The sequence below is a fragment of the Rhineura floridana genome, chromosome 4 (genome assembly GCF_030035675.1).
Source record: "Rhineura floridana isolate rRhiFlo1 chromosome 4, rRhiFlo1.hap2, whole genome shotgun sequence".
Taxonomy (NCBI): domain Eukaryota; kingdom Metazoa; phylum Chordata; class Lepidosauria; order Squamata; family Rhineuridae; genus Rhineura; species Rhineura floridana.
This window is the reverse complement of record NC_084483.1, coordinates 42,267,361-42,282,505: the sequence shown is the minus strand read 5'-3', so window position 1 is coordinate 42,282,505 and position 15,145 is coordinate 42,267,361. Positions and strand designations below refer to the sequence as shown.

Sequence of the window (15,145 nt, the reverse complement as noted above, 5' to 3'; positions counted from 1 at the left end):
TATTGTTACATGCACATTTTGTTACAAAAATTTTATATAAATATTAAGAAATATATGTACGTAATAATATTTATTCATGCATGTAGTTTTCAAACTGTTAATTTGTATTAGTTTCAATAATCACAAAGTACACATGTCATATATATACCAAATGTTTTCAAAATCCTGAATGATTATTGTTTTAATTGAGTATATTTAATACGGTAATGAACTACGGAAACATCTAAGAAAAATATGCAAATAAAAGGGGTAAAAACAGATATTTTAATGATATTTATTTGTCTTAGTAAATATCTGGTCAAAACATGGAGGAAAATATGTAAACCAATAAAATTAGAGATATTTTAATCAGATACCACCTTACAAAATTATAGTCTTATCATAATATTTTAATGACACAAACAGACATTGCTACAATTTTCAGGCTATTTACTGCTAGTAGAGATCTTATGAGTCTCCATCTTGGCTGTGAGTCATTGAAAATCCAGCCGATATGTTGTCAAGGATGTACGAATTAGCTCCATCAGGTGTTGCTTTGTAAGGATAGCACAATGCTTTGACTTCACAAACTTCATTACAGAGTACAGTGATTCACAGCAGTATGTTGTGCTGAAAATTGAGATGTGTCGCACACTGGTTTTCTTCAGTTCAGGATATTTTATTTCTGTAACTTGCTTCCAGAACTCAGTTGTAGACTGGGATTTATGGATCATCTTTAGACCCAGGTCCTCTTGTAATTCTATTAGTTCCATTTCAACAGCAGATGATTCTGTAACCAGAGGTTCGAGAATTGGACAACCATCATTGATCACATCAACCATGAATCGATTTACAAGAAAGGCTAAGCAGGGTTTCAGCTTCTGCAAGTCCTCAAACCTGTCTAGGAAATTATCAAGCAGCCCTTGTAATTTATCTTTGTATTCTTCCAGTTTGTGGTCTTTTATTTCAATATCAGGGAATGTATTTACTCTCCTTTTGAGAATGGGAAAGTAACTGAAGATTCTTGAAAATATGTCTCTTTGAAAAACTCTTATTCTGAAAGCTGAAAATTGTCTGAGTAAGATCAGAAACAATCTTATCCTTCTGTTGGAGTGCAAAGTTGAGAGTTTGTAGATGATTCATTATATCAGTAAGGAACATTAGATCTTGTATCCATTCATCATTTTCCAGTTGAGAATAGAATCTTTTCTTCAAGAAAAGTAATAATAGGCTCCAACAGATCCACAAACCTGCTTAAGACATTGCTGGTTGTCGACAGCCACCTCACAATGCAGTAGAAAGAGACATCACTGGGTTTATCTTCAAGCTCCAGTTCTTCAATAAAATTTTTGAACTGTGGGTGGGTCTTCCCATTTAAGTGTATGAAATTGACAATTTCAAGAACAGATTTCATAACATTTTCATACTTGAAGTATCTGGCTGCCAGGTGTTCATGATGAATAATGCAATGAACAGGGAGAAACTCTGGAAAGCTGGGATCATTTTTCATAAGTGCAATTAATCCTGCATTTTCCTCCACCATTGCAGGTGCTCCATCTGTTGCAACACTGACGAGTTCATCCAGTGGAATATCAGTATTTGTTAAGGCTCTGTCAAGTGCATTTTTAATGTCAACACCACGAGTTGTTTCTTTTAGTGCCACTAGGTCCAACATCTCTTCTTTCACAGTTACATCAGAGGAAACATAACAAACAAATACCGCCAGTTGTGGGTTGTCTTGTATGTCTGTAGATTTGTCAAGAGCAAAGCTGAATGCAAGGGAATTCTTTAAATCATTTTGCATTTTGCCTGCAACATCAGCACTGATCTGGGAGATACGCCTCTCTGTAGTGTGGCGTAAAGCTGGTGTTTGTGCTATTAGTCGCTGAATTTTTGTGTTATTTGGATCTAACACTGCAACAACTTCAGCTAAATTCTTCTTAACAAATTCACCATCAGAATATGGGCGTTTAGCATGAGCAATATTCCATGATATAACAAAACTAGCTTCAGTCGTTGTATCGGCTTCCTTACTGAACGTTGTCAACAGTGTCTGCTGGCTATTTAGTGATGATTTTAACACAGTTAACTTGTTTTTCCGTAATTCTGATTTAGGTGGATAATCAGATGAAAAGTTTTTGTGATTTGTTTCATAGTGGTGTTTCGAGTTACTGGCTTTGTAATGACTGAGTGACACATTGCAGATAACACAAAGGTTTACCTCCTTTAACGGTGAATGCAAAATCTTCCTCCCACTCTGGGTTAAAATTTCTGCTTTCTTCTTCATACTTTCGCTTCCTACAATTTGATGACGCCATCCTCCTTCACAAAATTTTCACAGACACTTCTAAAAAAATTATATGTCAAAGCACACATTATATGTCAAAGAGCCACATGTGGCTCGTGAGCCGCGGTTTGGCCACCCCTGATATAGAAGAACCAGAATGTCTGTCTACAAGAGAAAGTGAGTTTGTCATTATTGTCCTTTATGGTCTTTTTTTTGTGTGCATGTTACTCCAGTATTTCCCACTTAGATTTCTTGTCCCAAAGAATCTTATTTTTACTGTGAAGGATGTCTTTAATTTGTAAGATTAGCACTTTAGATTCGTAACCTCTATTCCCACTGAGTGTTTGCAAGATCTGGATTAGAACTATTTGTCAAAATCTACAGAATATACAATAAAATTCCATGATTGTGCTTCTTTATAAGGATCTGTTTTTTATTTTTTAAATGTATATTATTGAAATAAACATACAAAGAACACAACTTAAAACATAAATAAAATTCACTTCCACAGACTGACAGGCATGAATCACTATTAAATTCAGAATAAATGTCACCATTTTTACTGTTACTAGAGCATAAACAAAAGACTTGGTTCCATAAAGCAGTGAACTGAGGTGGCACAATTTCATCATTAGTTTTTTTATTCACGTACTTTGCAAAATCAAACCATTCTGATCCAAAACTATCCTTGTTAGCTCCTCTGGCCAATTTTCATTTATTTGTCAACTTTTCAACCAAAATTATATCCCAAGCCTTTTTTACACCAGTATTCTTTTGTAGTTCCTTATAGATCCTTATAGATTGCTGCCATTAAAATATGATATATCAACACTTTAATTGTCAAATTCTTGTTTGAGAAAAATGTTTAATAAAACTAAAAACAATTTGGCTCTACATGTTCTATAGTTACATTCTCAATTTCATGAAAGGCTAAATTCCAGAAATACTGCACCTTTGAACATTCACACCGCATAGGATGATATATTCCTCTCGCCATACAACCATGCCAACAATCTGGAAAAAGGTTCTTGGTTAATTACAGTATTGAAAGGTGGTATGTTACCCATTAAAACTATGTGCAAGTTTCTTTCATGGGCTGAAATTTATTTCAGAACTGGCCATACTTGAACTGAATTCAAGTCCTCATCATTAATTGCCATACCACCATCAGCCTTCCAGATAATCTTTAGACTCTTCATTGTGCCCCATAGCCAAGTCTAGAAAAATGCTGTGTAAGTTAGAAATCAAACCCTTTTCACTATTTTTACATCTACATAAAAGATCCTCAAAAGGAGTCAGTTCTCAAAACAAAATAAATCATAGCTACATATCAAATGATGGGGAAGGGAAAATATATAAGATGGATTTTCTTGTTGATTGTATTTGGGGGGCATGCTATCTTTAACTGGTTGTTAAACAGTTTTAAACTTTAATCTTCAGCTGAGGTGGAATCAGGCAACCAAAGAGTTAAATTTCCAATGTATCAAGCTTGTCAGTACCATAGCAATGAAAATAGCCAATTAGGGCCCAGAAAAGATGGAAGCTTCCATACCTCAGCTGTAAGAAATTTGTTTTATCAACCGGGCATTTTTGGCTTTGGTTCACAGGTGGTTTTATCAGACTCATAATTTAAAAGCCAGGAATTGCAAGTCACTGTTTGCCGGCATGGTCTAATCAGCATGTACACTATAAAACTCTGAAAGGGATTTTTACTGTGTTTCATCAGAGCTACTTTAAACAAGATGGAGTCGGGCAGGCTAAGTGTTCTTGACATGCTCCTCCCCCAAAATAGTTTGAACCCCACGATTATGACAAACTTTCAAGGACTCCTGCCATCTGGTAAGGAATTAACCTAATAGCTACAGCTACCCTTAACTCAAATATAGAAGCCCAGGGAGCAGCAGGTGAGCGAGCCCGAGGACATGGAGAGGGAGACAACACTGAACCAACAAACAGCTTCGCTGTAATAAATGCCTGTTGCCCTTCTGCCTCTCGAGAACTGCCGCCCCCGCTAACACCACCTCCTCTTTCTGGCGGTGCAAATAATGATAATGTTGTTTCTATTTAATTTAATTTTTGTATATTGTATTGTTTATATTGTATATTATTGTATTTTTATACCTGTGTTTATTTTTCTTGTAAGCTGCCTTGAGGGCCTTTTGCCAAAAGGCAGGGTATAAATAATAATAATAATAATAATAATAATAATAATAATAAAAATTCTAAGACCACCACCATTTAAAAATATTGCAACTTAAAATGCCCTAAAACCACGATGAAATATATAAAAGTGAATCTACAATGCTATTTTAATGAGATAAAAGATATGCAGAACAATACTAAGAAATGGTGCGGAATGCCTAAAACATAAGTATAATCATATATCAAAATAGAAGGTCAAAGCCATAAAACAATCTAATTGCAAAACAAATGCAAAAGCAATACAAAAATGGCTATAAACTGGCAGATACTGACAGAAACATACCTGAATCACATAACAAAGATTGGTTTAATCAGCAACATGGGGTCTTGACAGAGCATCAGCAGCAACATTATCTTGGTCCTTAATATGGGAAACTGAAAAATCAAAATCTTGCAAGACCTACACACCACCATAGGGGCTTTGGGTTGGAGTTTTTCATTTTCGCCAGTCAACACAATGGTAAATGGTTGGTTTGGAGTTCAATGTTCTGCCTAACAGATAAGGGCGCAATTTCACAATAGACAAACATTCCTTGCCAATAGTGGTCTAATTATTTTCATAGGACAAGGCTTCCTACTCCAATAGACAATAGGGTGCAATTCATTATCAGTACCCTTTGAAGCAACACAGCTGCCAGACCCACTTCTGAGACATCTGTCTGTAAGACCAAATTGTTGTCAAATTGAAGGGTTTGCAGTATTGGCTGACTCATCAAGCAGGCCTTAAGGGCCTGAAAAGCTTGTTGATATGACATTAGAAATATATTGTCTTCCTGGTACATAACATCTTGGATGTATAACTCTGATGAAGTCCAGGAAAACCTCATTTTCAACAGTAGAATACAGAAGCATGGCTCTTAATGTGTACTCTATAAGAGTTCAGTTCTTTGCGGAACCATTACACTTTTCGGCAATAATTTTGTGAAAGTTGACAAACGTGTCAGTGGAGAGCTGTGTGTGATTCAGTGCTTGTCTGATCTTGTCTGAACCTTGTGGATTGTTGTTACTGGTGGATAATATGCTATGGTTTTGTATGTGAGCCAGCTTCCTTGGTTACAAGAGTTCCATCTTACTACATGGAACACATGATTTCAGAGTGCTTGAACTGTCTGCTTTGGGGGATAATGAATTTTAATATGCCTTCATTTTACCAAGGTCCCAACCCACGTTCCTTGTTTCTCAAGCCTCACTTTCATAAAGTGTTTTCTACATACAACAACAAACTTATCTTCTTCATCATGGGTGAAGGATTTTCACACACAAGATTTTTGTTGCATTGTTCAATCCTGTTTTGTCACTGTGGTCTGGCCAAGGCTGTTACCGTTCAAGGGTTGCATAAGTGGCATATTAGATCCTTCAAACTGATTTTGTGAAGCATCCTTCAAAGTTTGAACAGCAGGTATAATTTGAATGTCTGTTTGCTGATGTTGAACACCACCATGTGAGATTTATGGGTGTACATCTGCAGACCTGTTACAGAGCTGTTGTATTTGAATCTGTGTGTGTTGTTGATGAGGATCAGTTATCGTTTGTGATTTGCAGTTTGGTGTGTTTGTTAACTCCTCCTCTGCATCCGAGGTAGAAATCTTATCCTTTGTCATTGAGTAAATGCTGTTATTTGCTCCTGACATATCATCGACAAACTCAAATGTGCATTGTTGAACCTCAAAACCAACAGGACTAGCAGCCTGGCAAATATTTGTAGAGGTGGTGGGTTTATCATTATGGACATGGTGTATGATATCCTTTGAGAAATCCAGTCTTACTTCTGTCAAGAATAGCTAACTTTGGTCAAGCTGAAATGGGTCAACCAGAGAGAATTCTGGGAGTCTGTGGTTCCATAGGACACCCTACTGAGATCCGCGGCTTAGTGTCAGACAGACAATTTGCAACCTTGCAAGAAGATGCAACTGAACCTTAGCTGTTATCCCTTATCAGCTTCCTGAGATCAAAAGTCAGGAAGAGGGGGTGTTGTAGATCAGGACCCCTGGGTGAGGCTTTCTAGCCCCTTATCTTCAAAGGCTTCAAAGAAGTGGATCACGGCAGGGGCGGAATATGGCTATTTGCCTCCCCCCTCCTTGTCGACTGATAAACTCCATAAAAATGAAGGATGCTCCTTCAGTCTTTGTTCCCTATTTCCATCTACTCGACTCGCTTGAAGTTTTATAGAAAAGAAAAGCCATTGGGAAACCAGGCTATTCTACTGTAAGTATAGGACCTTAGTTTAGCTAGATCTTTGTTATATTCTTTGTCTGTATTGAACCTCTCACCTTTGTTACCAATGTACCTCGTGTAGCCCGGCTGAGGGTGATTAGCTTTAAGGAAACAATTGCTGCTCTCTTTTGAATATACCGTTCTATTTCTTTTAAATAAACTACTCTTTTATAGATGGTGTGTGTTGGCTTGAAACTAATGATTCTAAATCTAGTATTTGACCGCTGGATGCTACTGATTACTGTTGATTAATGTGGGTTAATACTCTTAGGACTCACATAGGTCTCCGAGATCCCCTCTCAGAGAAAGTAACCAGGAAGAGGGATGGTGGCAGAACTACCGGGAGTTTGGGTCTGAAAGGGAGAAGGATTTGCCTGGGAAGCAGAGACCCAAAGGAGTTGGGACTGTTCTTGGAAGCAAAGAACCTGCTTGGGGTGCTGAGAGCAAAGGAACCCAGGGGGACAATTCTTTGACAACTTCTACTTCAGTGTTTTTATGCTTGCATGGCAACAGTCTGGTTGTTTTGGCTGACCTAGTAACGGTTCTCTGTGCAGCAGGCTTCTTTCTGCAATCTTTGTTACTAATCCATGGTAGAGCATTCTTGTGGCATAGATGATGACAATCCTGCCATGTGGGTTTGTTTCTGTACGGGGCATTTTTGCATCTATGACATGTTTCATCTTTTAGTTCTTAAAGTCCATGTATTTCTTGTTGAGGGATTTCCTGTATGCTCTTGATAACAGCAGAAGCCATTGCTGTCCTTGAAGTTGGGGGGAAAGACAGTAAAATGTAAATGACATAATTTTAGCACAACAGAAGAGTAAGTACAGGAGAGGCAATGTTCAGAAAGATCACCGTAACTAGCCTGGCAGAAGAGCGAAAATACTAGACATAGGAATTTAAATATAAAGAGTACCATATAGTGACTATATGACAGGAATCCCTGAACCAAGAAGAAATTTAGATTAATCAATCCAAAGCTTACACAACATAGTTAGAACTGGAATAAAAATTAAAATAAATTTGAAAGAAAGGCAGCCTGTTAAACAGTAAACTATTAGTAATACTTTGATATAATGATTATAACATGAGAATTATAACTAGTACTTGATATGTATCATGGACAGTTTTAGTCCATCGATTTCATTTGGTCGAATCTGAAGAGGAAGCAATAGAACAAAATGTCTAAAAAGGAAAACATTTTATAATTGTAGTAATAACAACTGTTAATTTTTGGATAAGAGCAAAAGCACTTAAAGAACAAAAAATAGTACTGAAAAGTGAAAGAATGAGAACAGAGCAAAACATGGAGACAGCCAATAATTCATAATAGTAAGCTACTGTCTGGTACAGATGACTATAATGATGAATGCCAAATTTAGATGTGTTTCCATTGGTGAAGGATCAGTCCTTGAGGTTCATGTTTTGTATTTCTGCTGTGTATTGCTTTGTGACAGCTGTAAGCATTTGTTAACATTTCCTTGGAATGTTCACGAAAGACCAAAACTTTCAATGGCTGGAAGCTCACCCATTTGTAGTGTGAATGTTTGTATGCATTCTACTTTGGGTTATTTCTGGTATACGAACACACATACAGAGTGAGAAACCACGAAGTGTTTCACATATTGCACTGCAGCCAATTCAGATTTTTCTCCATATGTATGCTTAACAGAGAGACAAAGCCAACCTTGACTTTCTGTTGATTGTATCTGAATGAGTGTCTGTGCTTTCCTATTGGTGACATTAACACTATATTTTGCCCCATCTAGTAAAATAGTGCTAGGCATATGCCTAAAATGTTGCTGCATCAAATCAAGGTCCATCTACTGCTAGAGCTGCATTCTGCGTCTGACAGCAACAAGCCAACAAAGAGGACATGAATATGGTGGCCACCTCGTGTGGTAAATCATAGGTAGACTGCCCCTGACCATTTAGGTTGAAGTTAGATTCCATGGCTAATAGCTATTGATAAACCTATCCAGCATTCAGTCAGTAATATAATTATCACCATTTCAAAATGAACTGCAAATAGGTTTTCCAGGCAACTTTCATTCTACCTACCCATCACCCCCAACCCAGTTTGTTGTTTTTATTTACTTATTTATTTGGTTAATTTACAATGTCATAGTTTAAGAGAGATGTCTATGCAAGTTCAAAATCCATACAAATGTACAAAATTGACCTGTCAGTCAGTGTTTAATATTCACTCAGCATATTCAGTTCTTATTAAACTTTTTTGGGGGAAGGGAAATTTTGTTCTAAAAAACTTTCTTGATCTACATACATGTTTCTGTGTGCTCCCCAAAAGTAAGCTGTTGTACTTGGCTATATTGGAATTTGCTCAACAACAACACCTGGATAATGTGTGTGTGGGGGGGGGAGAGAAATAATGGCATTAGATTACATTAGAAATAATGGTATTATGCTAATAATATTGACAATAATAAAATTAGTATTACTGGAGTATAGTCACATAAATTAAAGCAACATTGAAGGACATGACTTTGATGAGACAAATGCCTCATTTGCTGAATCGTCCCATTCCTTTCTCAAGCAGACCTTGCAATTTTTCCAACATGCCCGTTCTGGTGAAATAGTTGAATACCTGCTTCCATTTACTGATCCTCATTTTGATCCTACATACTTGTCATTTTAGCTTTGCACTGCAGTTTATGTTGGGGGGTGGAAGGGGGGCCTATAATACAGAACCTTTAGTCCAGTTGACAACTGCACTCCAGAGAGAGGAGAAAAACACTGAAGTTGCTGACTGACTTCAGAGGGGGCAAAAGGAATCTCCGTAATAGAAAGATTATCTTCCCCCTTTCCCTTCCACACTGCCTGCGCAGTAGAAACTACACTTCCCTCCCTCCCTGCCACCACCTTCTTGTGCATCTACCTGTACTGTTGCCCAAAGGGTTAGAAAGATTACTATTTAAAGTATTAGAAAGGATAACATGAACCAAGAAAAGAAGAGTGTGATATCGTGCTAAGGGAATTGCATATTGGGACTGGTAGTGAAATAAGGCTGGGAAATATAGAACAGGAAGGGGAGGAGTTTGAATGGGTTGAGGAGATTGTGGCTGGAATAAAGAGGATTAAGTACTGATCTCTGGTGTCTCTCTTAAATTGTCTATGATATAACAATTTGGTGACAAAGGTGGGATGGCACTTTTGCCTTTGTCTACCCCACCACCTTTCCTTTCAAACCCCAGGTGAGCCTGTGATTCCATTTACTTCTTGGATTAGAATGTTTGATACATATGTACTAGCCATTCATGATGAGGAACTTCCAGAGGCAAGAAAGCGTGCATTACTTATTCATTGTTTGGGAGCAGAAGCTCAGAGAATCTTCTATAATCTGCCTATTGTTGATGATAAATATGAGACAGCTTTGACTGCTTTAAGGAAATCCTTTGTGCCTAGAGTCAATATTGTGGCAGAACACTATAAATTTCACCAGCGGGGATAGAAGCATGGAGAAAAGACAGATCAATATATTGCTGCTTTAAGAGAATTAGCTGTTACTTGTAATTTTGGAAATATGGCAGAGGAAATGATTCAGGATCAGTTGATAGAGAAGACAGGGATGCCTTGCATCAGGGAACGCCTCTTGCTAGAACCTGACCTTACCCTACAGAAAGGCATGACAATTGCTAGCCAGATAGAACCTGCAGTGGCAGAAGTTAATGGGTCAAAGCATGACACAATCTGTACAAGCTGTGCAGCCTTTGCAACTGCAGAAAGCAAGAAGATCTTTGGGCAATGTTAAAGATAGTGCAAATAAAAGTTTGCAACCTGCAAAATATGTACAATGTTACCACTGTGGTTCAATACAACATGCAGCAAATTATGCTAACTGCCCTGCAAAGGAAGCTCAATGCAGACAGTGCAAAAAGAAAGGACATTTTGCACGGGTCTGCCCGAGTACCCAGTCCTTGCAACCTACAAATGAAGTTGCAGTACCAGAAGTTACTGTTTTGAGTGTGGATGATCTTGCTCAGGCCTCTATAGTGGATAGATTGACATGCATTGTAACAGTGTCTGCCCTTGCAGAAAACACTTCTCAGGATATTGAGTTTGATGTAAGACACAGGCTCTGCAGTTTCCATACTACCCAAGTCAGTTTACATGCAATACTTTTGTAGCTCACCACTTACAGCACCTAAACTGCATCTCATAAGTTATTCAAGGAATCCAATTGCAGTTCTTGTTTGTCTTGCAGCAAGAGTAGCATTTGAGAAAAATGCTGTAGCAGCTGAATTCTATGTGGTACCAGAGGGAACTCCCATTCTGGGCAGAGACCTGTTTGTTGCGTTGCATATACAAGGACTTAATGGGACTATCATTTCAATACCTTCCAACAGCACTATGGAGCCAGCGTTGCTTGCAACTATAATCACTCACAGAGGGGAGGAACCTGTGGGCTGTGCAAAGGGGTTCATTCACAGAGTTAAAATTAGAGATAATGTGAAGCCAGTACAACAGAGGCTGCGCTCGTTGCCATTTGCTGTGAGAGAGGCTGTATCACAGGAACTTAAAAAATTAGTGCAGAATGATGTAATTGAGGCAATTGATTCTTCTGATTGGGTTTCTCCAATTGTGGTAATACAAAAAAACCCAGGAAGTATTCTTCTCTGTGTGGATTTGAGGGAGCCAAACAAGGCTGTGGTAATTGATAGCCACCCACTCTCTCATACAGAGGAAGTCTTCACTGAACTGAGGGGGCCCACAGTATTCTCTACTCTTGACTTGCAAAGTGCTTATCATCAAGTTTTATTACATGAAGATAGTAGGGACCTCACAGCATTCATCACCCATGATGGCTTGTTTTGTTTTAAGTGTGTCCCATATGGTTTAGCATCAGCCCCCAGTGCTTTTCAAAAGATGATGTCGCTCATCCTTAAGAACCAATCAGGAGTACAGTGTTATTTGGATGACATCATTGTGGTGGGACAGACGCCAGCACAGCATGATGAACAACTACATGCCGTCTTACAGTGTATAGCAGATGCAGGATTAAAGTTGAACCTTTCTAAATGTTTGTTCAGATGGACTGCTACCTTTTTTGGGACATATTATATCACAAGATGAGTTAAAACCTGATCCAGACCACGTTAGAGCAGTTACAGAGGCCCCACCACCTAAAGATGTACAAACACTACGCTCCTTCTTGGGTCTTACATCTTGGTATGCAAAATTTGTGCCTGATTACACATCTATAGTGGAACCTCTACGTCGGCTGCTCCGTGGATCTACAACCTGGGCTTGGACATCAGATGCACAAATATTCGCCACAGGCACTCATCAATTTACTATCCGCAGGCAAATGGTGAGACAGCACATTTTAACAGGAGCTTGAAACAAAGTCTGCAAATGGCTGAACTAGAAGGTAAAGTGTAGAAACCTTGTCACAGTGTCGTGGTAACCTCTTCTTCAGGCAGTTGTACCGCAAATTGCGTTACTGTTCCTAAGAACAATGGTTCCCTTTGTGAGTAAGCAAGGCCTTATAAAAGAGCCTCCAATACTTTTCTTAGTATTATAGAAGAGACAACTTATTTTAAAGAAGAGCCAGCAAGAACAACCATGAATAATACAACTCTATTTTATCTATCTATCCCTAATACAGAAAATACTTTCCCTAAGAAAGATTAAAAGAGCATTGATCAGGTCTTACAATATAAAAGTATACTTTACCAAGCCTGGGTCTCAAACTCACAGCCAAGTTAGAGAATGAGCACCCTTACAATATGAGAAGCTCCTTATATACCCTTCTCTCCTATCTAAAAATCACCTGGACATAACAACATGTTACTACGTAGGGCTAGCAGCTTTCCTATAAAAAAAAAATCAATAAGACATTGGTTTTCCACCTAGTAGCCGTCTAACCACTAAATTTAAAAAAGTTCTACTTCTTAGAGTGCGATTAAGCAACTGTTGCTATACAAAAGTTCAACTTGCGGTTTTTGCACGAAGCTAGTCTCATACTAAACAACAGCTATTTCCTGGCTTTCTAAAGAGTTACTACTTCAAGCCAGACCACATTATTTCCTGTTATGTCTGGAGCTGCTGGAGTTGTTCTTTATATTTCTTAACACACCAACCCTTTGGGCAGGGGGAGGAGAAGATAGTCTGGCTCGATTAAAAACCATGTCTGAGGTCAGATATGCTCCTGCTACATATCTTCAAGATATGCCAAATCTGGGATTTGTATTGGGGAGAATCACAATCGTTCCTGGGGTGTGTGTCTGATTAACCCATGCCTGCATCTCTGATCTTTTTACTGGCTTATTTATTAAAGCAGGACAAGTTTCAGACATATTTTTACCACTCTCCCATGACAACAGATTTTTTACAAGATTATAGATCTACCCAGCATGCCGCAACACAGAAGTTCCCAGCTGAATTGTTACATGGACAGGAGATGTGCACAAAGCTGAATGTTGCTGGACTTCTCAAGTCTAAGTCAGATGCTTCTTTACAGCCAGGCATGAAACAAATAGTACACCAAAAACAACAAAAATATAAGAGGTATGCAGATTGCCAAAATGGAGCTAAGGAACCAGGGATACGATGTGGTTCATTTGTACGGGTCAGGAAACAAAGCATCCTGTAGAAAGGGGAACCACGATTTATGCTCCCCTTCAAGGTACTTGCCAGAGTAGCGAAATACACCTATAAACTGTCAGACGGCCACATATGGAATGCCCCCCATCTGGCCCCTATTCAGCATGACCCAACTTCATATGACCAGATTGGGCAGGATATGCATCCGGCCCCTGACTGTGATGATCCAGCAAATAATACTACTGATAATCTAGTTCATACTGATTACTCTAATGGATTGCCTCATGCACCAAATTGCCAACCAGAACTCCCGCCTGATCAACATTTGCCATGCAGCAGGCAACCACCTGTGTGGGTTAAAGACTATGTTATGTAATTTCTAAAGCAAAAAAGGTTACTAGGTTGGTTATTGTTTGCTATGTTAGATATATGTTTGGTAGGGTGGCAGGAAGTAGTTTTCTTAGATAAAGGGGATATGTGATATCGTGCTAAGGGAATTGCATATTGGGATTGGTAGTGAAAAGGCTGGGAGATACAGAACAGGAAGGGGAGGAGTTTGAGCGGGTTGAGGAGAATGTGGCTGGAATAAAGATTAAGTACTGATCTTTGAGGTCTCTCTTAAATTGTCTACGATACAACAATTAGGCAAAGAGAAGAGGGAACGTTCACACTGTATCAGAAAAATAGTGATAAAACAATTTTATTATTTTCTTACCTGATACAACTCAAAACCAAAATGGAATTAGCAGAGAATTGCTTCAGGAAAGAAGGTTTCTTCAAGATTTCTCTGGATGGAGTTATCAAAGAAGGCAAAAGGAGTAAAAAACACTTTTAAGAATATTGTTAGTGCCAATGAGATCTGCTGCTGAGTATTGACCAAGTGCCATTGCTGATAGGTCAATGAATGACTGTCCTCCTGGGTGAGAAACTCCCAACAATCAATGAAATCTGTCACTGATTACCTTGTCAATTGGGTTCATTTGTTTACCCATCCATCTGTTGCCTCAGGCAGGCAAAAAACAGGCAGGCTGAGATGCCCATCACAGCAGTAAAGTGGCAAGTTTAAAAAATGCAGAAAAACAGTCACAGACCAAGGAAAACACAATTATTGCATGGATATAAAAATGTGTATAAAAATAATGTGCAATAAATCAGAAAGAATGCAAAACAATACAAAGCTGAGTCATAATACACTGTGAATACACAGAATTCATATGAACTCCATAAATAGCACGAAACCTTAAAAGGATCAATCTCTTCATAACAGTAATGTATTGTATCAGTAGAGTGAATGTTTGTTGATGAATACAGAGTATTTGTGTTTATGTATGATGGCTTTATCAGAAAAATCTACTGAGTTGAACAGCAGTCAGGCTAGACTCTCCACTACCTAACACAAACAAACAAAAAGCTATACTCTAAAAAGAATAAGTAATATAATTAACTGTACTGTAGCTTTCCAAAATTCAGGACAGAAAATAATTCTGCCAGTGAATAATTATCCCTGAAATTATAAAGGGAAAAGCCCAACTTAATATAATGAATAAGTATAAAACTGCTATGAAAATAACTCTTGGAGAAAATCTTACCAACACACCTCTGAAAAACAAATTCCACTGGGAAGTGGCTGGAAGCTGCTTGTTAAATGCTGCCAGCCATACTGTCTACATGAAAAATCAAGGTCAGCTGCCATGAATCACATAAAGAAACAGAATGACATAACAGGCAATTTATTCAATGAAGACTATAACAAACTCAAAGACAAGGTCCACTAACAGAGGAAACTCGATTGAGCAAGTTTACAGAAAAACAGACAAATCCCAATTTGTCATTAAGACAAGGTGATAAAGACTTTAATTTGTGGATCCAAAATGTTTCTTTCTTAAGCAACAAATTGAT

At 38.2% G+C, this 15,145-nt stretch overlaps 1 long non-coding RNA gene across 1 annotated transcript; it reads right to left on the bottom strand.

The window, feature by feature from the left end:
• Positions 1 to 6,132: 6,132 nt before the first annotated feature.
• Positions 6,133 to 14,912, bottom strand: LOC133384320 (uncharacterized). The gene is made up of 3 exons (XR_009762504.1): positions 14,844 to 14,912; positions 13,962 to 14,033; positions 6,133 to 7,442 (listed from the first exon to the last, which is right to left on the bottom strand). It is a non-coding gene; the product is annotated as an uncharacterized LOC133384320 (long non-coding RNA).
• Positions 14,913 to 15,145: the final 233 nt, after the last annotated feature.